Source organism: Molothrus ater, chromosome W (genome assembly GCF_012460135.2).
Source record: "Molothrus ater isolate BHLD 08-10-18 breed brown headed cowbird chromosome W, BPBGC_Mater_1.1, whole genome shotgun sequence".
Lineage (NCBI taxonomy): Eukaryota > Metazoa > Chordata > Aves > Passeriformes > Icteridae > Molothrus > Molothrus ater.
Genome location: NC_050510.2, coordinates 6,296,975 through 6,322,300, shown reverse-complemented (window position 1 = coordinate 6,322,300; position 25,326 = coordinate 6,296,975). Strand labels below are relative to the sequence as shown.

Here is a 25,326-nt window from a genome sequence, read left to right as displayed (position 1 = left end):
TGCTGAGCGGCCACTGAGCTACCCATACTGGCTCATTAGTGGTCCAATTCAGCTTCTGGGTAGGATGCTCCACAGTGGCCACTCTTAAAAATCCCAGTGGGTTTTCAGGATTTCAATGCATACCCCTCATTGTGACATGAGGTCCCTTCCCCTCAAGGGAACCCTGTAATCTGCAACAAACGGGCATATATGAGCCAATTGCCCGTCCGGCCCCTCAAATTGTACGACGCTTATTGATATTCTTGCCAATTGGGCACCCCCTATTGTCAGTGTCATATTTTCTGAAAAATCCCTTTGCCAGGATTTTTTCTCCTGGAAAGCTGAGAAGCTTCAGAGAATTATCTGATTGCTTCTCCTGTGTTTTACTGCTTTGGAATGTGGTATGGAGATTGTTTATCCCACATGTGAATTGTTTTTACTTAATGACCAATCATGCTCCAGCTGTGTTGGGATGCTGGAAGCAGTCACGCGTTTTCATTATCATTCTTTGTAACCTTCTGTCTGTATCCTTTCTCTATTCTTTAGTGTAGTTTTAGTATAGCTTTCTTTAATATAAATACATAAAATAATAAATTAGCCTTCCGAGAACATGGAGTCAGATTCATCAATTCCTCCTTCATCCTGGGGACCCAGCAAATACCACACCCTATGCCCTGTATTTTGCCTGCTATGTTTTGCAGTTCCCAATGTGACTGCCATGCCCTTTCGGGTATGATCGTCACATCTGCTCCTGTGTCTAACAAGCCTTTCATCCCTATCCCATCCAGGCCTTGCCGAATGTGGCAGGGAATTATAAGCTTGTCTTCCCCCACCACTTCTGCCCAGTAGACTTCTGGTGCTTGATCGTCTACTGGGATCTTTGCTGGAATAGGAATAGCCTGGGAGATGACCTGACTAGGTAAAATGGTGGGTGGATAAACATGCCAAGAGAACAAGACCGCTCGGATTTGCTAAAAGTGTCACCGGAACAATCTCGATCTCAAGTGGTGTGTGGTTGGCATCACTCATGACGATATACTTACCACCGTGTTCCAGAGGCATCAGTGTTTCCCCCAGTGGTTTGACATCTATCAGCATCCAGCTTCGGGACCTGAAAAGCTTTTTGTCAGATGTAAGAAGTAGCAGTGGTGGCTGAGGCAGCCACACTTTACTACAACTGTCAATATCAGCGGAGTGTGTCACATCTTGTGTGGGTGTCATGTCCAGTAACATTATGTAGTTCAGGTTTTATTTGTCCCACTCCCCCTTGCCCCTGGGACCCTGCTCTATTTTTACATGTGAAGCAGGATCGCACTGCCCCACTAGTTTTTGTAGTGGGTGCCCCTCCCCCATGGTTCTCTTTTGGTTCTGCCTGAGGGGGGTGGGGTGCTGGACAGGATTTGGCCGTGTGCCTGATTTGCCCACAATGGTAACAGGTTAGTGGTCCCTGTCAAAAGGGTGGTGGGTCAACAGAGGCAGTGGTGGTTGCTGCAACAGTCCTGCCCAACGGTTGTGCTCTATTCCAGTCGGCTGCTATGATGTTCTCGGTGCAGGCCTTGATAACAGAGTGTAGAGGGTCTAGCAGCATCCCTCTGATGATTTGCTGGCAGGCCTCATTGGCCTTGACCTTTGCCATTTCCAGTAGAATCACTGGGTGTGAGTCTGGGTCCTCTACCTGTCTTTTGACTTGCACTTTCAATTTATTAATAAAATCTATAAAAGGTTCATTGGGCTGCTGCCTGACATGGGACCCATGGGAGAGAATTTGATAGAATGCTCTCTCAGCAGCTCCCTGGATTAAATCTAAAGTCAGCACAGCCAGCACGTTGGCTTGTAGCCTAGGCTCAGCCCATTCCCCCTTGCTACACAGGTGGTTCGTAGTAATAACATTTCTAATTGCGTCATGGGAATGATTTGGAATCTGCAAAAGGTCAGAAAAAATTCCCTGCAATGATCTCTTCCATGCCCCCTCCCACAGGAAGTATTCTGCTGGAGAGACAAGGCACGAAATCAAATCCTTGAGATCATGTGGCACTATTAGAGGAGAAGGTAGTTCTAAGCAAGCCTTTAAAATACTCACTCCCCCTCCCAAATTCGTTTTGTGCCTTGCAGATTTCTTTTTTACTTTGGTAGGACAGAGGCTCCCCTTCTTGGAGCAAACCTTCTTGGCCATCACTAAAGGTCACTGGTGCAACAAGAGGAAGAGCCTCTTGTTTTGTGTTGAGGGATTTTGGCTTGTAGCTTTCGGTTTTCATATTGTGGGAACTGGAAGGAGGAGCCTGGGATCTGGGAGGAGGGGCATGGGAACCGAAATTAGGAAGAGGGTGGTTACCGTGGAAGCTGACGGAGGAGGAGAAGAGGGGGTTAAGGGCAGGGCTAGGGGCAGAGCAGCAACATGAAGGGGTGAGGACTTTAGGAGAAGGGGTCAAGATGGGGGAGGAGAGACCCGAGGGAGGAGAAAGGGGAGGGGTTGGTGAAACAGAGTGGAAATTTACCAGGGTGGAAATCCATTTTGGATTTAGGTGAAATGTGCTGTTTTGAATTATTAAATCTGTAGCTTGCTTGTGCCCAAGACTGCCTGTTCTCGCAAAAAAACCTATGTTCAAAAAACTGCCTCGGCCGAAGGAAAAATGCGAGAGAGATACGAGGGACCCCTTGAACTTTGAAACAGACAAAAACCAAAGCCGAGGCTGCAGGAGACAGGGCAAGATGACCCAGGAGTTCTTTCTGTACTTTCTGATAAAAAAAACCTAGCTGCAAGTGTAACGGGAAACCAGTAAAATGAATATTATGAACCTTTTGTGAAATTCTATGCGTATGTACCAGTAAGGGGGATAAAAAAAGGATAGGGAGTTCTCAGGGGTGTGCATGTTCTTTATGGGGAACGATCCCTACATGTGTCCAGTGCTGTAATAAACATACCAGCTTTACAACTTGTACAAAGTTGTGGAGTTTTTTTCCTCTCCACAAATCATTTGGGAGGGAAGGATATTGGGAAAGGCTGGAAGAAAGGGGTTCTGGGAAAGGGACACACATGACTGAGACCTGACCACGTGGTCGCCGCCATTTTGGCACCCGACCACGTGGTAGCCACCATTTTGGGACCTGGCCACGTGCTTGCTGCCATTTTGAATCAGGGAAGGGAGGGGATTGGAGAAGGCGGGACGAAAAGGATTGTAGGAAAGAGGAGCACATGTCTGAAAAATGACCATGCGGTCATCAACATTTTGTGTTCTTCGGGGGCCATTTTGAGGAGCAGAGAAAGGGTTAGGTTTTTGTGGGGAAGGGGAATAAGCTGAGGGAACTTCAAAATGAACAATTTTCTGGGTTTGAACTGGGGCAGAGGGTTTAGGAGAAGGAGCCCTTGCAGTTAGGCCATTTCTGCCAGAGCTGGGGTGCTGAAGGAGATGTGGAGAGCCGGGGGAGTGAGGCTTGCTTGGCCACCCTGCTTGTCTGCTTTCCATCATTCCCCTGGGGTAGGACAAAGAGGCCAGGGAGGGGGGGGGGAAGAGGATAACTGAGGGAGAGAGCTGTGGCTGTTTCTCCCCTTCCATTTTCTCAACTAAAGCAAGTTGAATTAAACCAAAGAGTGGGATCAATTTGGATGCAGAGGTGTACCCCTGGTTCATCAAATCGGTCAATTTTCTTCCAACCTTGTCACCAAAGGGGATGGAGGTTATATTCATGGGGGACAGCCAGGGGAAGTGAAGGAACAGCCAGCAGACCAATCTTTGTAAAAACCCTTGAGAAAAATGCTTTTACCTAGCCGTCAAGGTTCCTGCAAGCTGGGTAAGAATCCCTCTCTGCTGTGCTGACAACTTAGCACTCATGATAAGATATTTACTCGGGTTAGCTCAGAAAACACTACCCTTGACTAGAGCAAAAATATTAAATCAAAGAAAATAATATAAAGAAAAGGTCCAGAAGCAGCCCGGGGACAGGACACCACCCTCCCATGCTTCTAGGGGGTTCAGGACACAAAGTAAACATGTCGCTCCCAGTCTCACCCAATTTCCCCCCTGGGGAATACTTACCACTGCTGCCTGGACAAGGGAAGTTGTAGCCAAGGTCCCTCTCCCGAAGATGGCCCCTGGTGCTTTGGGAGTTGTCATCTCTGTCCCTGGGGATGCAACTGGACAGAAATCAGCCTGCTTCTCACCAGGGTAGCTAACAACAAAGTCCTTAATTGCAGTCACCTGCAAGTGACTGCGCAGGTTCTTCCATGAGGTCTCAGACCTATCAGGAGGCCTCACGTTTGGGCACCAGCTGGCACAACCACTGGAGTCTTTAGCTAGCTCTTTTAGAACACCAGCAGCCGCACCAAGGTGTATGGAACAACTCCAGGACAAATTCACCAGGAGCTGAACTTCAGAGCTGTGGCTCTATAGTGGGATTAGCTTTACCAGCATCAGGGAGAAAAGTAAAAGAGTCTACAGATGTTCTCTGCCTGATATTCCAGAAAGTCTTTAATCCAGAGATTCAGAAGCTAAAGAGAAAAAGCACAGCTCTGCAGTGGTTTATATACAGGCCAAAACCAGTGGGTGGGTACAAACAGCCAGCCAATGGGATAACCTTAGGGGAGGAGTGAGGGGAGTGGTTTACATCAGGGATGGATACAACTTAGGGAGAAATCAACTTGGAACAACATAGGGAGGGCTTTGGAAGCAACCTTTATCAGAGAACCCGGATTACAAAACTGAAAACTGGGGTGACACAAACACTAACTGCCACAATCTACTTCTATGGTGGGGCATGCTGCTCTTAGGCATATACAGCCTTGGCCTATGTACACAAGCATAGTTGTCTGGTTAAGCAGATGAACCTCAAAATGACACTACTCTGGTTGATATCTAGACAAATATCTTGTTCATCTATCATGCTACTTTCACAAATGAATTCTAGCTGTTCCCTCGCAATACAAGATTCTATATTTACAGTTTGCCACTTCTCCTCAGTTTTTTGTCCCCAAGTTCTATGTTCAGAAGGATATAACACAGCTTTGTCATGGTTTAATCCTAAGGCAATGATGGGGTGGATCATGTGTATTGAGGCAGTATGTATGGCCAACACAAAAACAGTCACTATACTAGTGACAGACTCATAAGTGAAATTTACTATCCACCAGGATTGATACTCTCTCTCTAACTCAGTAGCATTGTCCCAAACAACCCTTTGGATCTCAGTGGGGAAGGTGCTCTCCCCTCCCTCTCGTATAATTGAGGCAGCCACTGATTGCATCCATAATTGTGCCTGTATACAGCTAAGGGCTAAAGAAACATTGTTTTGAACTGTACTTAGTGCGGTTATTGTTAATTCATGATCCGGTTCCTCTGTATTTTCCCACCCTGGTAATACTTTAGATTGTTTCCATTGACTAGCACCTAATGCTAGTAAGAAAGACTGTAGAGGTTTTTGTAATTTAGCTTGATTGATGCCTGTCACAGCTAATCTGTTCATTAGTACTTCTGAATCTATTGCATTTAAAACCCCCAGTCCTGTTCCCAGTGCCCCTGTAAGGTCTCTCTTCCTTCGAGTTTTGTGGGGCATAAGTTTCTGTAGCAAATTTATCCATTCTATGAAGGATGTCTTAAGGAACGGAGCACAGTCTTACTGGATGTTAGAAGCATTCACTTGCACTGCCATTTTGACTCGCCTCAGGGACCATTCTGGGTTAATCAATAGGTTTTGAATTCTCATATTTTTTAATGGCATATGGCCCTATTTTGGAAATTACAGGTTGGAGCTCCTCCTTATGTTGGGGCTTTTCTTTTCTTGTTATGTTTTTATCAAGATCCTTGTCTTAATTTAAACAAATTTGTGTTATTGTATAGGAACTGCGTTGCCCCTGGTTCTCTGCTTTCAATGAGATTTCAGAAACTGTACAGTTAATTAGGCATTTGTTGCCAATCTCTGTTGAACGTATGGGCCCATATTTTGTCATATTGTAAAACATTTTCCCTGACCAGTTTGTTGTGTTCCCAGTAATACCCTTACGTATAGACTTGTACAAGTCTGCCTACAACTTATCAACAGTGGCGGTGCCATTGCAGGTGCATGTGGGTAATATATTTTTTGTTTCTCCCGCATTCTGGCATCCTTTGATTAAAATTAAGATCATGAAAAGAGCAATTTTCCAGGATGTACTTGCGTGACCTTCCAGGAAGACTGTGGAACCTTTTTGATTCTGGTGTGATGTACCCATGATGCTTGTTCCTTGATCTTGACTGCTGTGAAGGAAGTGAGGAATATTTGGAATGGCCCCTCCCACTGTGGCTCCAGAGTTTTTTCTGCAAGAGACTTTACATACACATTATCTCCAGGTTGGATGTTATGCACAGGCCCGTCCAAACCCCTACTTTGAATCCCAACCAGATTTCTCAGTTTTGTTGAGTTGTTTGCCTAATGCCACCACGTAGGAGGTCATAATTTTATCCCCAGCTTGTGCAGACATCCCTTTTTGTATTCCATAAGATCTCCCATACAAGATTTCAAAAGGGCTCAGTCCTTCTTTTCCCTTGGCCTAGTTCGTATGTGCAAGAGTGCTAGAGGAAGAGACCGAGGCCAGGCTGACACTGTTGAGTCAAGGACGGACGAAATGACTCCATGGTTCAGAAGGCAAAAAAGAGAGATCCTTTATTAAGAGGTAAGCATCCTTTTATAACCAGGATCGCTAAGGTGAAATCTGATTGGTCTCAAAGTAAAAACCTTTCACACTATTGGTGAACTATCAATAGCATACTCTGAAGGTACATATTTATAAACAGCATGAACAGAGAGATAATAGCTGTTTTCATTCTTCCTCTCTAAGTTTCCCAGGCCTGAAGCCTGGGAGAATTCTCTTCGACTGAACTGAGAATCTCTACACCAGGCCAAGTTAGTTTCTTGTCCTAATTTCACAATCTGCTGTTTGATCAAGTGGTTAATCTTTTCTACTTGTCCACTTGACTGAGGGCAATATGGGGTATGAAGTTGCCAATCAATATCCAAATGGCAGCTGATTTGCTGCACTATTTTTGAGATAAAATATGGTCCTCTGTCAGAAGACATAGTTGCTGGAACTCCAAAGCGCGGTATTATTTCTTGTATTAGTATTCTAATTACCTCCAGAGCCTTGGCTGTTCTGGTAGGGAATGCTTCTGGCCAACCTGAAAAAGTATCAGTACTAGTAAATATCTGTACCCCCCTTTTCTTAGGAGTTCCATAAAATTAATCTGCCACTGGTGCCCAGGCCTGTTGCCTTTCCCAATTTGGCCCATTTCTGGTTTGGGAGTATTTTTGGGATTAGTCTGGAGGCAAAGGATCACATTGCTGAGTCACCTGTTTCACAGTAGTGTATAAGTTTCTAGCTATAATTTCTCTAAGAAGGTGCTGCTATAAGGCTTCTACCCCCCAGTGCCTTTTGTAGTGTTCTTCCTTCCCTAACTAAAGGCCATATTAAATAGGAGGGAATGATCACTTGCCCTTGTGGGGTGAGAGCCCACCCTCCTTTATTTTATGACCCCTCTAGCTCTGTAGTAAGGCTTTGATCCTCTTTGGTATATTTTAGCTCACCTTCTAGGGAGATTTGCCCATCAGGGATCAAAGCTCCTTCTGTTTTTACCTCTCCTTTTGTGGCCTGTTTCATGTGTCTGTTCACCAGCTCATTTCCTTTTTCTAATTCTGAGCTTCCTTTGTGGTATGCTTTGATGTGCATGATTGCCACTTTCTCAGGGAGCTGGACTGACTCCAACAGTTTCAGGATCTCTTCTGCATGTTTAATGTTTTTGCCTTGTGAATTTAATAGTCCTCTTTCTATCCATATTGCTCCATGTGCATGTATGACTCCAAAGGTATATTTTGAGCCTGTATAGATATTTACAGTTTGGCCTTGGGCCAGTTCCAAGGCACGAGTTACAGCAATTATCTCTGCCTTTTGTGCAGAGGTATTGATGGGCAAAGGTCCTGACTCTATTATTTCTTGGCTGGTGGTGATGGCGTATTCAGCATGTCTTTTACTGCTTAGGACATAACTGCTTCCATCCATGAACCAGTTTTCCATGTTCTCCACAGGACTATCTTTCAAGTACAGACAGCTTGAATATGTCGCTTTGATGGTTTCCAGACAGTCACGATGCTCTGGTTCCCCTGTATTTCTGCTGAGAAAAGAAGCTGGATTGACAATGTTAATTATTATGATTTCCACATCATCTTGTTCTACTATTGTCGCCTGATTTTTCAAAAATCTCTGTGGGGAAAGCCAATGCCTACCTTTCATTTCTAGTACTGCAGATACTGTATGGGACACTAGCACAGCCATTTTCTGGCCCAGGATAAATTTTCGGGCCTCCTGGATGTTTAGTACTGCAGCTGTGACCGCTTGCAAACATCCGAGCCAACCTTTCACAGTTGCGTCCAGTTGTTTGGAAAAGTAAGCCACTGCTCAGCGATACGGGCCCAGATCCTATGCTAATATTCCTAGAGCAATCCCCTGCTTCTCGTGGGAAAAGAGAAAAAATGGTTTACTCACATCTGGGAGTCTCAAGGCTGGAGCCGATATCAGGGCCTTTTTAGTGACTCAAAGGCTTATATAGCTCCTTTATTCCATTGAAGGTTTTTTTGTTCAGTGGTTGTGAGCACATATAGGGGTTTAACCAGCAGTCCATGGTTGTAGATCCACAGCCTGCACCACCCAATCATCCCCAAAAAGGTTTATAACTCTTTCACTGTTTGTGGCCTTGGGGTTTGGCATATTGCCTCTTTTCTGGCTTGTCCCAGAGTTTTTTGTCCAGCACTGATCTCATATCCCAGATAAATTACCTCCCGCTGCATTACTTGGGCCTTTTTCGTAGATACCGGGTATCCCTAGAGCCCCAAGAAATTTAGCAGACTCACCATCCAGGTCCTTTGTCTTGGTGGCAATTAGGATATCATCCACATATTGTAACAGCTTCCCTTCTTCAGATGGAGGCCTCCCAGGACACAAGATCTTTTGCTAGTTGATTGCCGAATATAGTGGGGCTGTTCTTGAATCCTTGGGGTTACACAGTCCAAGTAATCTGGGTTTTATGCCCACTTTTGGAGTTTTCCCATTCAAATACAAATATTTTCTGGCTGGCTTTATGGAGAGGGAGGCAAAAGAAGTCCTCCTTCAGGTCTAAAACAGTAAACCAGGTTAGTTCAGGTGTCAATACAGTCAACAAGGTGTAAGGGTTTGCCACCACTGGATAGAGGTCCTCAGTTATTTTGTTTACAGCTCAAAAGTCCTGGACTACTGAATATGACCCGTCAGGTTTATGGACAGGTAATATGGGGGTATTAAAATCGGACTCACACTCCTTTAACAATCCCAGTTGTAAAAATTTTTCTATCACTGGCTTAATTCCTTCCCTGTCTTCCCTCTTCAGGGGATACTGTTTGATTCTTACCGGCCACCATTCCTCTTTGAGTTTGACCTTGATGGGCAGAGCATTCTTTGCTCTCCTGGGCACATCAGTGGCCCATACCCCAGGATATTCCTGGTCCGTGATTTCTTTGCTGATTTTTTCCTCTGTAGGAACACTAGCTAGGGATAAGCTCATTATTTGTATATACTGCTGGTCATTTACCTCCAGAGTAATCTCCCTTTTCCAAATTTAATTACTGCCCCCAATTGCACTAATAAATCTTTTCCCAAAAGTGCCTTCGAGGAATTAGGCATATACAAAAATTTGTGAATGCCCCATTGTTTTCCCAGTTTGTATCTCAGAGGTTCACGAAAGTATGCCTTTTCACTTTGTCCAGTTGCACCTTTCACCATGATATAATAATTTCGCAGGGGCATCAAAGCTTGGTTCAAAACCAAATACATTGCCCCTGTGTCGACCAAAAGTTCTGCTTTCTTTTGCTCTTTCCCTAGCTTCATTATAACCAGTGGATCCACTAGGGTGGATTCCTCAGGTCCCTGTCAGTCTTCTACAGGGGCCACTATCCTCATTTTCTGGTTATTCCATCCTGTCTCCTTATCCTTTGGTTTTTCCAGACATTCGTTTTTCCGGTGGCCAAACCTTCTGCATAACACACATCGGTCCCTACCTAGTCAGGGCGGTCCTCATCTGGGTTTTCTTTCTCCCCCCTCCCCGGCAACTGCCAGCACCCTTCCTTGTCCCCGCTTGTGATTTTCTTCCCTGTCACTAAACACTCTCCATGCTTCATCCAGCAACACTTCCAGGTTCCTGCTCTTTGTAGAACACAGCTTTTGAAGCTTCTGCCTAATATCTCCTGTAGACTGGCCCAGAAACAAAGAAACTAGTTGTTGTATTCCTACCTCTGACCCAGTGGTGTGTTATGGTGCATCACGTCCCTCAGTTGATCCAAGAATTTGGATGGTGACTCAGATGGACCTTGTTTAATTGCACATAGCGCTGACCAATTTATGGTTTTGGGAATGGCCCTTTCCATTCCTTTTGAGATCCATCCCTGATATGCCTGTAATTTTTCCATATGTGCAGACCTGTACGCATGCCATTTTGGGTCTTGGAGGGGGAGGTATTCTTTAATGTCTTCCCCCGTGGTTTTATAATAATCCTCAGCCAAATCCCCTGCAGTTTTTAGAATTAATTGCTTTTCGGTTTCAGTCATATATTCTAATAATAGCTGTATGTCATTCCAATCAGGATTGTGTTGTTTTACTATAAACTGTGTTTGGATACACTTACCGGGTTGTTCCAGTAATCCCTGGCAACTCTCTTCCATGCCTCTAAATCAGTGGTAGAAAAAGGTACCTTAATTAGCATCATCCCTCCCTCAGGTCCTACTGCCTCCCAGAGAGGTGCCTGCATGACCACTGGAGCTGACTTTTTTCTGGTGCAGGAAGACAAAGGCCTATTCAGGCGAGTGATGGTTCCATCTGAGTCTGCATCTTGTTCCTGTGATCGAGGGGGAAGCTTTAACAAATCAGTTAGATCCTGTTCTGGTACCTGGTGAATTTTATCTGTTCTAGTGCACCATTGGCCAATATTGCACGCTGAGCAACACTGCTTCAATGTACCTTTAAGGCTTTTGTTATTTTCCTTCTTGAGGGCGAGTGCAAGAGAGTCATGTGGTGGCACAATCCCACAGTCCCTCTGCCATTCCAGGTGGTTTCGGAGTGTGAAAAATGTATCTGCATATGATGCTTCATCCCATTTTCCCTCCCTCCTTAAGAACAACATTAACTGCAAAATAGCGTTATCATCAATTTTTCCATTAAGCAGCCATTTGCCTCATTCCCTAATTTGTACAATGGCCACCAATGGTTGCAATATTTAATGAGAGTCCTTTTATTTTCTGTACCTCCTGAGCCAACTATATCTTTCCAGTGCATTAATATGCAACCTAAAGGGCTTTTTTGTGGGACCTCTTTACTCTGGTTTTTCCCCATCCTCTTTGTTCCTGAGCAGCCTGTCAAATACACAAATACACATTCTCTAGTTTCAAAGCCAGCTTAATATATTGTTGTTTACGGCTTGGATCCACGGTTTCCCGATGTTATAGGTATACAAACTGTTTACGGTACCAGACAAAAAATTTTTAAGCACTCTCACTTCACAGTGATGCTGTTTCAAACACACACACGCACGCACACAAAAACATGAAACATTGAAGTATTTAACGTAAAATACCCAGGCATTTACAAATTAAACATCCAATTATTATTCCAGTTAGTACTCCTCCAACAGCTGCAAATACTATCCAAGTAATCATTTAAAAGTGTCTGCTTACCCTTCTCCTGCTTCTTATACAATCATTAGCAGGTCTGTCCTGGCTCTCAATGCTAGGATGTAGCCGTAACACCAGGTTTACTTGATCTACCCTCAAGATCACTAGTGGCCGGTCTATCGGTCAGCAAACCCCTGACCAACCAACATACAGGGTACCCCTGTCCTATACTAGGACTATGCCGTATGCCAGACATCTCTGAGAAGTTTACCAGCAGCCCCGGCCAAGCACGGGCATCCCCTATAACTTACTGGCCCTTTTTGTTAAACATACCGTTTGTCCACAGCTACAGGAAGTCGTTCTCTGCTCCTGCAGTGAGCAGCTGGGAGTTCCTCTGAGAAAAGGGCATGGGGTGCGCCTAGGATGTACGCTGAAGATCATACATATTTATGAAAGTTTCAACATTGCCTATACATATTCATGACCTATCCCTGTAGTAAACCTCATAGATTTGGGAAAAGCACCATGGAGAATATGAACAATAGGAATGCTGAAACAGCAAAAGAAAATTCCTGTTTCCCTGTCCTCCGCCCTTAACCTATCTCTGTAACCCTATAAGGCAATGTCAGGTTAACCCCTTACCCATTGGTCAAGCTTGGATCCTTTCCAACCCTATAAAAGAAGCATACTGTACCCCATTAGTTGAGAAAGAAGAAGAGCAGAGACCCTTCACGGACCTCCCCAAATAAAGCCATCTCCGTGGAACAGCCTGCACCTTCTCCTTCTCCTCTCTCTCCGTCTGCTGCAGCCTCAAGCCCAGGACACCACTACCTAGCAAGCAAAGCTGAAATCCTAAGAGCTTGCAATCACTATAGAGCTGATAATCACCATGCTTGCTAGATGGTAGCCCCGCGGCGTTGGCATGAGCGAGCTAGCCTCGGGCACCTGGTCCCTACTCAGGGACTGAGCTCCTGAGCCCTATTGCTCTGCTTTATAATAACATCAATGAGAGGTTATTAAAGTGGTGCCCAACATGGGGCTCGAACCCACGACCCTGAGATTAAGAGTCTCATGCTCTACCGACTGAGCTAGCTGGGCCGGTTGGAGCCACTCCTTCTGTGAAGGGACTTTTCGTTTTAGAAAATCCTTTCCCCAGGAGGGTCAGTTTGACACTCAAAACTTACATCTGAACGAAAGTTCCGAGGAGAACTGACGCAGCAGACCCCTTCCACAGATCTTGGACCCCAGGAACTGTAAGTATTAGCTAATATTGCGCGCATAACTTCGGGGCTCTAAAACTTTTTTCGTTTTTTTTTCCTTTTTTTTCGCGTTTTTTCTGCTGGAAGGGCTAACCATTAACATGGGTACAATTTTTAGCACATTAAAACTAAGTAAAACCGAGAGAGAGATATATTTAACTATTTTAGAAATCTTATCTGCTAACAACTTCTCCTTTCCTAAAGGCAAGCTCTCAAAAACTAACCTTAAAAAATTTGTAACTTGGATTATTTCGCAATACCCTGATACTGATAAGAAAGCAGTCATTGAAAACTCGTTTTGGGATATGATCGGGAACACAATATATATCTCCCAAACAAACCAGGATTTCTCTGTAACTAATTACTTGCCTTTATTCCATATAATAACTAAAACTGTTGAAAGATTTAACAGAGAAAAGATTTTGCAGTCGGTAACAGACACTTCCTCTTCAAATACTAAGATTGATAAGGACTCAGAGGAAAGTCACTTGCATATCTCACATCAGCCCCTAGGTCCTAAAGTCCCTCTTGCCTCCGTTACTCCTAAAGCAGAGGTTACGCTGCCCACCACGGTTCCCCCCCCCACATCCTCCACCCCTGCGGGACCTGCGCTGCCTGTCTTATCTATAACTCCACACATCCCCCCTACCCCCGGCTCGGCTTCCTCCTTGCTTCCGGTCCGGAGGTCCCTTTTCCTGCCTCTGCCGCCCCCTCCACCCCTGCGTCGGCCCTGCCCCCCTCCGCTGCGGCCCCCCCCACCCGCACGCTGGTGTCCCCCACCATCCCTCCCGTCGCCGCGCCCACCGCCCCCGTTTCCCCCACCCCGGCTCCGACCGGCCCGGCCCCTCCCGACGGCTCCCTGAGCCACACCCCCGCCACTCCCGAGCCCGTGTCCATCCCTGCCCCCTCCCCCTGCTCCCTGCCTGCCACAGCAGGGGGACCTCACACAAGCGTAGTCCCATCACACAACCCCGTAACCGCGGCACCCCGGACCGGTACCACCGCCTGCTCACCCCCACCCCCCCCATGCCCGCACCCCCACCCCACCCAGCCCCCCTGCCCCCACCACGCGTCCCCCAACCCCCCGCCCACCCTCAATGCCACCCGAACGGAATCCCAGAGACCCCCAAGGTGCTACCCCCGCCACCCGGTCCTGTGCGTGCTGTGCTGCCATCCCAGCTCCATTGGCACCTCCCCCCAACCAGGTCATGCCATGTCTCCCCCCCCAGCCACTGAAACCTTTGAAAAACACTTCTAAACGAAAAAAGCGTAAGCCACAGATAGCAACCCCCCCCCAGTCCTCCTCAGAGGACCAGAGCTCTTGCAGTGAATCTGATTCTGATACGATCCACACGGATCCATGGGCTCTTATTAAAATAGAAGCGACCAAAGTTGGGGACTGGGAGCTGGCACAGAAAATTAATGCTTTCCCAGTAGAATATAAGCAAGGACAGAATGGTGGCGAGTCCACTGTAAAGACATGGAAGGCTAACTCGAATAAGGAACTAGTGCAATTAAGAAATATAGCCAAAGAACATGGGCGAAGCTCACATATTTTTAGAAATTTCTTAGAAGCCATGTTCTCAGCACGTCTTACTTCCCCACGATATAAAAAATATTTCACACTGCCTCCTGTCCCCAGCAGAATATTTGTTATGGGACAGGCATTGGAAAAGACATTTAAAAACATTATCAGATTCATATTCTGCGGATGCTAATAAGATAAATTTTACGGTAGTCCAGCTAGCTGGTGAAGGTGACTTACAGAAACCAGCAGACCAACTGGAAACCTTGCATAAAGAGGCACTGCAGGACGTCGCTCTCGCAGCAAAAACCTCTTTACTTCTCGTGCATGACGATTCAATGCCGACAATGCATTTTTCTACTATTAAACAAGGGATAGATGAAAGTTTTATCAAATTTGTGGACAGACTTAGAGATGCTCTGGAGAAACAGATAAAGAGCACAGAGGCAAGGAAGGAACTCTTATGTAAACTTGCCTTGTGTAACTCTAATGAAAAATGCAAAGCCATTTTGAGGTCTCTACCCATGGATACAGACCCCACCATAGAGCAAATGCTAGAATGCTGTACATGTCACATGTCCACTGAAAATACAGTGGCCCAAGCAGTTGCCAAAGGTATTGCTGAAGGAGTTTCTGGTGCATATGCAGTAATAGCTTCTAAAGACCAAGCTAAATGCTATCACTGTGGGGATCTTGGACATTATATAAAGGATTGCCCAGAGAGATCACACCCCCGATACCACCACAACAATTACCAAAGACCCCAGAATCAGCAGCGCTACCAGCAGTGTCCAGGAAACTTCTTGCGCAGCCCGGTCGAGCCCCGGGCACTGACAACAAATCAAAGGCCACCCAGACCCAACCACGCACCAACCCAGGACGTTCCGGACCACAAGAAGAGGATCCAACCCACGGGGCAACCCAGATGGGAACCCGCCGTCAACTGGTAACTGCTTTGTCCATTGACTTTAATAATGAGAATGTTCACCGTGTTCCCACAGGCAAATATGGGCCAAAAGGTGGTCCTTCAGACATTTTAATTATAGGTGACTCTCTTAATAGCCCAAAGGAGATCTTTGTTGTTCCAGAAGTGCTGACAGTGCAGCCAGGACAAGAGATTCTCGTCCAGGTATACTGCATAGACTCACCATTTTTTCTTTCAAAGGGAACTCCAATAGCACAAGCCTTTTTACTCCCAAAGGATCACAGGGAACAGATTCCTCTCAACTCTACAGCTATGTGGGCACAAGTCGTGGGACCATCCAAGCCTACCATCGAGTGCGGCCTTACCTGCAAAGGCGAGAAGACTCACCTACCAGGGATGCTGGACACCGGTGCTGATGTGACCATCATCGCCCGCTCAGAATGGCCAGCACACTGGGATCTACAACCTGTTGCAGGCATGATTTCAGGGATTGGCGGAGCTACAGTGTCCATGAGAAGCAAGAACAACATCCTCGTGGAAGGGCCTGAAGGCAAGCTGGCAACCATTCGTCCATTTGTGGTAAGGGCCCCCATCACCCTTTGGGGCAGAGACGTTCTATCCCAGTGGGGAGCTTCCCTACGTATTCCCACTCAGGATTTCTAATCGGGGCCACTGAGCTAAGCGCGCTGCCAGAAACACCTCGTCTCACCTGGAAAAGTCACAAGCCAATCTGGATTGAACAGTGGCCCCTTAATAAAGCCAAACTGCGCGCCCTAAACACCCTTGTGGAAGAACAGCTTGCAAAAGGCCACATAGTAGAGTCCAATAACCCTTGGAACTCTCCAGTCTTTGTTTTACCAAAGCCTGGGACAAACAGGTGGAGGCTTCTCCACGACCTTCGCAGAATCAATGAGGTCATCGAGGACATGGGCCCTCTCCAGCCTGGCCTGCCCTCCCCATCAATGCTGCCTAGAGACTGGACACTTGCTATCATAGACATTAAGGACTGTTTCTTCAGCATTCCTCTGCACCCTGAGGATGCTCCACGGTTTGCTTTTTCCGTTCCCTCTCTTAACAAGGAGGCCCCGCTCAAAAGATATCATTGGCGTTATCTTCCTCAAGGACTAAAAATCTCACCCACTATTTGCCAGTGGTACGTGGCTCACATCCTGTCTCCCATTCGGAAATCATTCCCCGATGCTATCATCCATCACTATATGGATGACATCCTGGTGTGTGCTTCAGACAAAGCTTACTTGGACAATACAGTTAAAAAGACTATTGAAACCATAGAAAAGGCAGGAATGGAGATTCGTGAGGACAAAATCCAGTACACCAAGCCATGGACTTACCTTGGAGTCCAGATCTGGGAAAGGACCATCGTACCCCAGCAGATCACCATAGATAACGACCCAAAAACCCTCAGGGACTTAGACAGCCTTTGCGGATCCATCAACTGGGTACGTCCACTGCTAGGAATTACAACACAGGACCTTGCTCCCTTGTTCAACCTTCTTCATGGACCTAAGGACCTGGACTCTCCCTGCACTCTCACAGAAGAAGCCAGAAGTGCCATCACCAAAGTCCAGGAAGCCCTGTCTTCACACAAAGCCCATGGCTTCGAGCCCAGCCTGCCTTTCCAGTTCATCATCCTGGGAAAAGCACCTCGATTCCATGGACTGATTTTCCAATGGGACTCCCAGCTTCGAGACCCTTTGTTGATACTGGAATGTGTCTTTACAAGTAGCCAGCCCACAAAGACACTTACCACCTACCAGGAGGTCATAGCACATTTAATAAAAAAGGCAAGGACTCGCCTTCGCTCTCTTTCAGGTTGTGAGTTCGAATGCATATACTTACCAATAACTCTTACAGACTTCGAGGATTTGATCCAGACCAATGAAAGCCTCCAGTTTGCCCTGGATAGCTACATGGGCCAAACTTCAGTTAAGATCCCAAAACACAAACTTTTTAACCTTGATGTAACCTTGCATTTGATTCCAAAACAAATCCAAAGTAGACAACCTCTCAAGGCTCTAACCCTCTTTACAGATGGCTCAGGGTCTTCCCACAAGTCGGTGGTTACATGGAGAGACCCCCAAACACGCGATTGGCACTCTGACATAAAAATAGTGGAGGGATCTCCACAGATCGCAGAATTAGCAGCTGTTGTCAGAGCCTTTGAAAAATTTAAAAACGAGCCTTTCAATCTGGTTACAGATTCAGCTTATGTTGCTGGGATAGCGATGAGAGCAAAACATGCTCTTCTCAAAGAGGTCTCTAATCCAAAGTTGTACCAACTGCTCTCTAAATTAATATACCTAATCTCCCACAGACAGCAACCTTACCATATAATGCATGTGAGGTCACACACAGACCTCCCAGGTTTTGTTGCAGAAGGCAACAGAAAAGCGGATGCATTAGCAATGGCAGCAGAAACTGCTAATGTTCCTAACATCTTTGCCCAGGCAAAGTTGTCACACGCGTTTTTTCATCAAAATATACCTGCCCTTATGAGAATGTTTAAGCTCTCAAAGGATCAGGCAAAGGCTATCGTTGCTACATGTCCGAACTGTCAGAACTATCAGATACCATCTATGGGGATGGGAGTCAATCCCCGAGGTCTGAATAGCTGCCAGCTGTGGCAGACAGATGTAACTCACTTCGCAACTTTTGGAAGATCAAAATACGTGCATGTATCGGTCGACACGTTTTCAGGAGCAGTATTTGCATCATCACATGCAGGAGAAAATACCCTGCACACAATAAAACACTTTCTCCTTGCTTTTGCTGCCCTGGGTGTACCAAAAGAGATTAAAACAGATAATGGACCAGCCTACACTTCCCACAAGTTAAAGGAGTTCTTCAATGAATGGGGAATAGCACACAAGACCGGCATACCTGTAAACCCCACAGGACAATCCATCGTGGAAAGGACACATCAAACCCTCAAAAGAGTCCTCGATCAACAGAACAGAGACATGAGAATCACATCTCCAGTGGAAAGACTTGGCAAGGCTCTCTACGTCATCAACTTCCTGAACTGTACAGCATCAGAGCCTGACCCACCAATAGTTCGCCACTTTGCAAATACCACCCAAGCAAAGCTCACTGAGAAACCACCTGTGCTCGTGAAGGATCCTGAAACACACCAAATTTCTGGGCCTCACCTGTTGATTACCTGGGGTAGAGGATATGCGTGCGTGCTGCTACCATCCGGTCCGAGGTGGTACCCAGGAAAAAACATAAAGCCATACCTAGGCACTGCGAACACTACTCCTGCAAACGGGGACAAGAACTCTCCTGAGGCAAACAAAAGACCACCTCAAAACCAAACCAGCTCGGCCTGGAGACGAAGACGTCGCCGAATACCCACAAACTCAAGAACAGACCGCCCCATTACAAGACAGAAGACAAAACTGAAAGCTAAACAACAGTCTGCTGCCTCAGACCTTGGATAGCCTTAACACAAAAGTGTTCTCTGAACTATATGTTGTTACACTGTTTTTTTTTGTATTTAAAGAAATAAAAAAGAAAAAAAAACACCCTGTTATTCCCTCTCCCTAACCTTTTAAAACCCCTTTACCTTCTACCCACTCCTCCTCACTTACTGTAGCTTAGAAATTAAAAGAAAAAGGGGGGGAGGAAGGGAACACAGTAAAGAACAAGGCAGAAAACCCTCTCATCATAAAGATAACAAATTCTGCTTATATTCCCTATCAGAAGCCCTATTCCTGCCCAAAGATGAAAAATATCTCCGTTGCTGCTGTCCTCATTGCTGCCTGGATGTTCTTCACCGTACCGCATGCCTTCGGCTGGATTAGCCCACAGCCTAGCCATAATGTTTGGGTAACCTTAGCAAACCATTAAAACAGGACAACATGTGCTTGTCCATGGGAAGCATTGATGATCCACTTTCCACGTCTAGTAGTAATTCCCTTTATAGCAGATGACTGGCCTGTCTATAACTCAGAGATCCTCCGCACCACAGGTAAGAGACCCAATGTGGCTGATACTTGGGATGAGTGGACAAAAATTCTGCCAGATGCTCGAGAGGAACCCCAAGAATTAGATCTGTTGGGGTCCTCCAAGGCCACATACTGTGTCAAATTTTACTTTAGACGTCCAAAAAACAATTGGCCAGAAATTGACCAGAACAAAAACACATATCGAAAAGAGATATCACCAATTAACAAAGCCTATAACTCTCACGATTGGTGCAATTACACGGCTCGTGTGATTTCTGTGTCCTCTCTCCATCCCAAAGTATTACCCAAGGGAATGTTTCTCATCTGTGGTGACAGAGTATGGGCTGGGATCCCCTCCCGACTCCAGGGAGGTCCCTGTACCCCTGGAAAACTTTCTACCCTTACTCCAAACATCACCCTGTTACATAATTGGAAAAAGAAAGCGAATCAAAACGACAAAAAAGGTCCTACACTGAATTTGATGAAAATTGCTATCCTAAATTATACGATTGGAACAAACCAAAAAAGATTTCTGTCTCCCTGTTCTTACCCTGGGTAGCTGCAGCCAAAGCCCTCGGTGAAATCAATCACCTTGGGTGCTGGCTCAGTAAACAAGCTAACGCTACTTCTGCAGCCTTGAGTGATCTCTTAAAGGAAGAAGAAACCACAAGACAGGCTTCTCTCCAAAATCGAGCAGCAATCGACTTCTTGCTGCTTGCCCATGGACACGGCTGTGAAGACTTCGAAGGGATGTGCTGCTTCAATCTCTCTTCACGCTCAGAATCCATCCATGCGAACGTCCAGAAACTAAAAGATCTCGTGAAGGACTTGAAAGTAGAAAGAATCCCAGACTGGGTCAATGAACTTTTTGGGCAATGGGGATTAACAGGATGGGCTGCATCCTTGGTTAAGGGAATGTTGTGGATTCTCCTTGTAGTTGTTATTGTGTTAGCTATGTTCTCGTGCCTTGTTCACTGTTTCAAAAGAACTATAACGAACGCCTTTTTTGTAAAAACAGAAAGTGGAGTTGTAGTAAACCCCATAGATTTAGGAAAAGCACCATGGAGAATATGAACAATAGGAATGCTGAAACAGCAAAAGAAAATTCCTGTTTCCCTGTCCTCTGCCCTTAACCTATCTCTGTAACCCTATAAGGCAATGTCAGGTTAACCCCTTACCCATTGGTCAAGCTTGGATCCTTTCCAACCCTATAAAAGAAGCATACTGTACCCCATTAGTTGAGAAAGAAGAAGAGCAGAGACCCTTCACGGACCTCCCCAAATAAAGCCATCTCCGTGGAACAGCCTGCACCTTCTCCTTCTCCTCTCTCTCCGTCTTGAAGCCATTTATTATATTGAACAATAGTATTTGAGAAATAAAAGAATTAAAAGACACTTAAAAGTATATCAAGGGAATCGCAGAAGTTAATAAATAACCTAAAATACACTATTAGGAAGAACTTTGATCAGATATTTGGATAAGTTAATAAATAACCTAAAATACACTATTAGGAAGAGCTTTGATCAGATATTTGGATAAGTTAATAAATAACCTAAAATACACTGTTAGGGAGCCCTAACTTTGATCAGATATCTAGATAAGTTAACCAAAAAACACACACAGAAGAAACTTTGGAATTAGAATATTTGAAGAGGAAACATTGGAATTAGAATATTTGAAGAGAAAAGCAGAAATGGAAGCCAATAAGTTAAAGTGACCTGCCAAGCCGTTAGAATCAAGCCAACTACAACAGTAACTTCTGCCAAGCCATGGAAAGACATGCCAAGAATAACAGGAAACTGCCCAAATTAGGAAAAGCTTAAAATTTAACTAAGGAAGACCAAGAATTCCTGGAAGACTCCGACTGTACTCCTGCCTACCTATGAATATGCATGTAATAATGATGTAATCCTTTTTCAAAATTGTATAAAAACCTGCTTTTGCTGTACACAATTTGGAAATCCATTTAGCGATTTCTCCAACGCGTTGCCAATAAATACCTCCTGCCTATAGACCTCAAATCCAGTCTCTGGGCAGCTTATTCTCGCCTTTTGGGGCAAAATTCGGCATCAGTCTGCTGCAGCCTCAAGCCCGGGACACCACTACCTAGCAAGCAAAGCTGAAATCCTAAGAGCTTGCAATCACTATAGAGCTGATAATCACCATGCTTGCTAGATGGTAGCCCCGCGGCGTTGGCATGAGCGAGCTAGCCTCGGGCACCTGGTCCCTACTCAGGGACTGAGCTCCTGAGCCCTATTGCTCTGCTTTATAATAACGCCAATGAGAGGTTATTATATCCCCACCTACTCTCGCTTCGTGTGTTAATCAGCCTTTCATTGTTCTACGCTTGCGCACTATCTTCTGGTGGTCTCAGGCAGGGGCCACTGGATGAAGTAAGAAGTCATCCTCATGATGTCCTCTGGATTAACCTGGTCCCTGCACAGGGTCTCTTGGTGTCTGGTAGTCCTTTAAGGCTTTTGGCCAAAGTCCAAACTAATGACCCAGTTTTTACTGGTTTTTAGTGCACTAGTTCCTGCTTTATCAGTGTTAAATAATAGGCAAAATTCTGTTGTTGCATAGCAAAGGATTATCTGTTCTTAACACACTTGATTACACAGCAAACTGTAGTCGCATAAGCTTAGTTATAAGTTCCCTATATCACCCTGCTCTGCCTCTCGTCTGTGTCCCAGACAGTCTCGGGTATCCAATCAATTGCCCAGTGCCGGACATTGCCAAAGGGAGCTGGTCACCTAAACTCTTGCCGCACACCAGACCCAGACAATGGAAGGATTCCGGATGAACTCCCAATTGTCAGGAAAGTCCACAAATGCCAGAGATTTATGTCCAAAAATGAGAGAGGAGTCCTTCAACTTTCTTCGAATAAACGGAAAGAGTCCACTGGGCCACATGCCCGCGGGGTTTTCTCTCTTGGGCCTTTGGAGGGCGCAGCCTCCCTTTTCTCCTTAATTCCCAGCCACATGTTGCCATCTCCCTTTCCCCATTGGCTGAGGTACTTGGAAGGTACAGCCTTCCCAAACTGCCTACCCCATATTCTGCCTTGAACCTGTCTGTGGTGGTTTTGCAGCTAGCAAAACTGAACCCACCCCACTGTCATTTCCCCCCAAAGTTCAGAAGTTCAGGCTTGTGCAGACACCTGTCTGTTTCAGGAGCCAAATTGTCTGGGCCTGGTAACAAACCTGCCGCCCAAAGTCAGTAGAAACATGACGACCCATTTCAAACAGTTAACACACATCAGATTGTTTGTAAAGACATTGGCATACATCTTCCCTCTCACTATTTGTGGCAGGAAGTGTCCTCCCCCCTCTACCACAGATGGTTGGTGCATGTTAAAAAGAGGACTGCTATATGATATTGGCTTTCGCATTTATATGTTAGTTTTTTGCATTGATCATAAGTATTCAAATATAATATCATGTATGCCTTTATTTAGCTGTTTGTCAGTATAACAAAATCTGTAAGTTTAAGTATGTACTGCATAGTTTATACAAATAGTAGTGGGATGAATATACTACATTATAGGCCTTAGCTGAACACTAGGTGTTAAAATACCTCTATGTAACCAAACAAATGGTGTAAAGTGATCTTGTTGTTCCCCTTTCCATTTACTGAATCCTCCAAGTGATAAGATAATCATGACACAAACCAGAGCACCAGAGGATAATTAGAGAATACCATGTTAAATTTAAGGACATACTAAATCCTTATCAGAGGATGTGAAACAGCAGGATGGAGACACAAGAAGAAATAAAATATATTGACCTTATGCACGGGATATCATGCAGATAAGCCAGAGTGTGAAGAAGCCAAACAAAGGAGTTCCCAAAACATCAAGGTTCACAAGACTGTTTGAATAATGTATGAAAAACATGAATATGCATGTACGTCAGCAATAAAGATAACACTGTCTGTATATACCAGCCTGTTCTTTGGCTGTTTGCCACTAGCACCCCAGCGCTGGACTTTTGTCTCTTATTTTTAATCCCATATTAAACTTTACAAAAATTCTTTATCTTGCACTCCATTTTTCACAGTGCATGTGGAAGACATAACCCAGGTGGCTGAAAGGCCCAGCAAGGGGTCATCTCTGGTGCCAAAAGGTCTCAGGCCCCAGCTAAGAATCAACATCTTCATCTGGAGAGCAAATGTGGGAAGAGATAAAAGAAAAATAACTATTATTGACTAAGAGAAACTCTTTTACAAAGACTTCAAAAGACACACAAATTATCACAGAGGCACAAGCCTCCTACACACATACCCTGACAAGGTTCATGACTTCTCCCAGGAGTTTGGATGCAGATTCTGCAGCTATTCTCCTGAGAATTGAGGGAAAGGATTTCAATTTGTACTCCATCACAAATTGGTTGGTAAGAAACACTGGATCCTAAGTTATATTATTTCCTCACTAGCTGTAAAATTAATAGGTACCTTTAACCTTGCACTGTATATACCTACTAGTAGTCCCTTTTGTCCTTATTCCTGTGTAGTAGTTTGTTTTACATCTTATGTCTGTTAGTTTTGTGTCTATTAAATAAATAATTCATTCTATAATAGACCAAATCAGCCATTATTAAAAACTTGTGAATGAGAGTGGATTTTGGGGGGCTGGTCACTTCAATAAAACTACTGCCAGCTGCTGGAGGCCTGGGCAAAAGGCAGGGACTTAACCCACACATCTAATCATAATGTCTTCACGTAGTCGAAGCAGGATTATGGCACGGTGTTAATCCTCTTCCAGCAGATGGCTGGTTTGAGTGGGAAAAAAATCCAAGATGTGAAAAATGCCATTCATTTTTGTTAAAATTTTAGAAGTTTAATAGTATTTAAAATAGTAATGAAAATAGTAATGACAATTAGAACAATAAGAGACAATAAAAAGCAAATAATTACGGACATCCTGGTGCCTGGCACTCCGCCACAAAGCAGCCTTGCTAACAAAGGATTACCCCTTAAAAGCAATAGCCTATTGCATATTCATACATCTCATATATGATTCAAACATTCCTTTCAAACTAAGGTGTTTCTGCTTAATTTTAGCTTCCCCCCCTCCATCTTGTAAATCAATCTTCTTGGTTCCTTGAAGTCTGAGCTTTCCGGATAAGGAGGCAAAAATTCTTCTCTTGGAATCTTGTTCTCTGTTGCTGTTATCTCTATCCAGTTAGGATAATGTGAAGAATTTCTTGATTATCTTTTCCATTCCTTGAGCTAGTTACAAAAAGTATCTTACATCACATAATTTCTTTGAAAAATGCCAATCACTTGTTCTTAGAATTTTAAAAGTTTAATAGTAATAAAATGGTTATAAAAATAGTAATATAATTAAAGTAATATAAATTTGGACAATTAGGATTTAGGACAATATGAGGCAATAAAAACAAAGAGTTACTGACGGTCGGTCGGGGTACCTCTTTCTGGGCAAAATAAGCCCAAAAAAGGACACACGTTAACAGAGGATTTACCCTTAAAAACAATAGCCTGTTGCATATTCATACAACTCATACATGATGCATAAATTCCATTCAAACAAAGGATTCTGTCTGGTCAGTGTCAACTTCTTCCTCTTAATCCTAATGGCATCTTCAGAGCTGAATGAGGCAGGAAGAAGTTAGTTTCTTCTGATAAGAGAGCAATAAATTCTTTTTCTCTGAAAGATTTAGGTGTCCTGGGGCTGCTATCTTGGTGCAAGTTCTCTCTTTAAAAAAGTATCTTACATAGCATAGTTTCTATTTTAACATTATGTTATAACCTAAAACTATATTTAACACACTACTTAAAAAAATTAATACAGCATAACTTTCTAACATAATACATATAATATTCATTTTAATATTTGCAAAAAGCCAATCATAAAATACGCATTTTTCACATTGTAGTTTAGATGTCCTCTGTTCTTCCCATAGTGTAGCCATGATATTTTCTGAAAAATCCTTTCCTTAGGATTTTATCTCCTGAGAAGCTAAGAGACCTCAGAAACAAAATGTAAACAATGATTATCTG

The 25,326-nt window shown here is 44.6% G+C and overlaps 1 non-coding gene across 1 annotated transcript; it reads right to left on the bottom strand.

The window, feature by feature from the left end:
- Positions 1 to 12,659: 12,659 nt before the first annotated feature.
- On the bottom strand, positions 12,660 to 12,732 carry TRNAK-CUU (transfer RNA lysine (anticodon CUU)). Its single transcript has one exon. It is a non-coding gene; the product is annotated as a tRNA-Lys (tRNA).
- Positions 12,733 to 25,326: the final 12,594 nt, after the last annotated feature.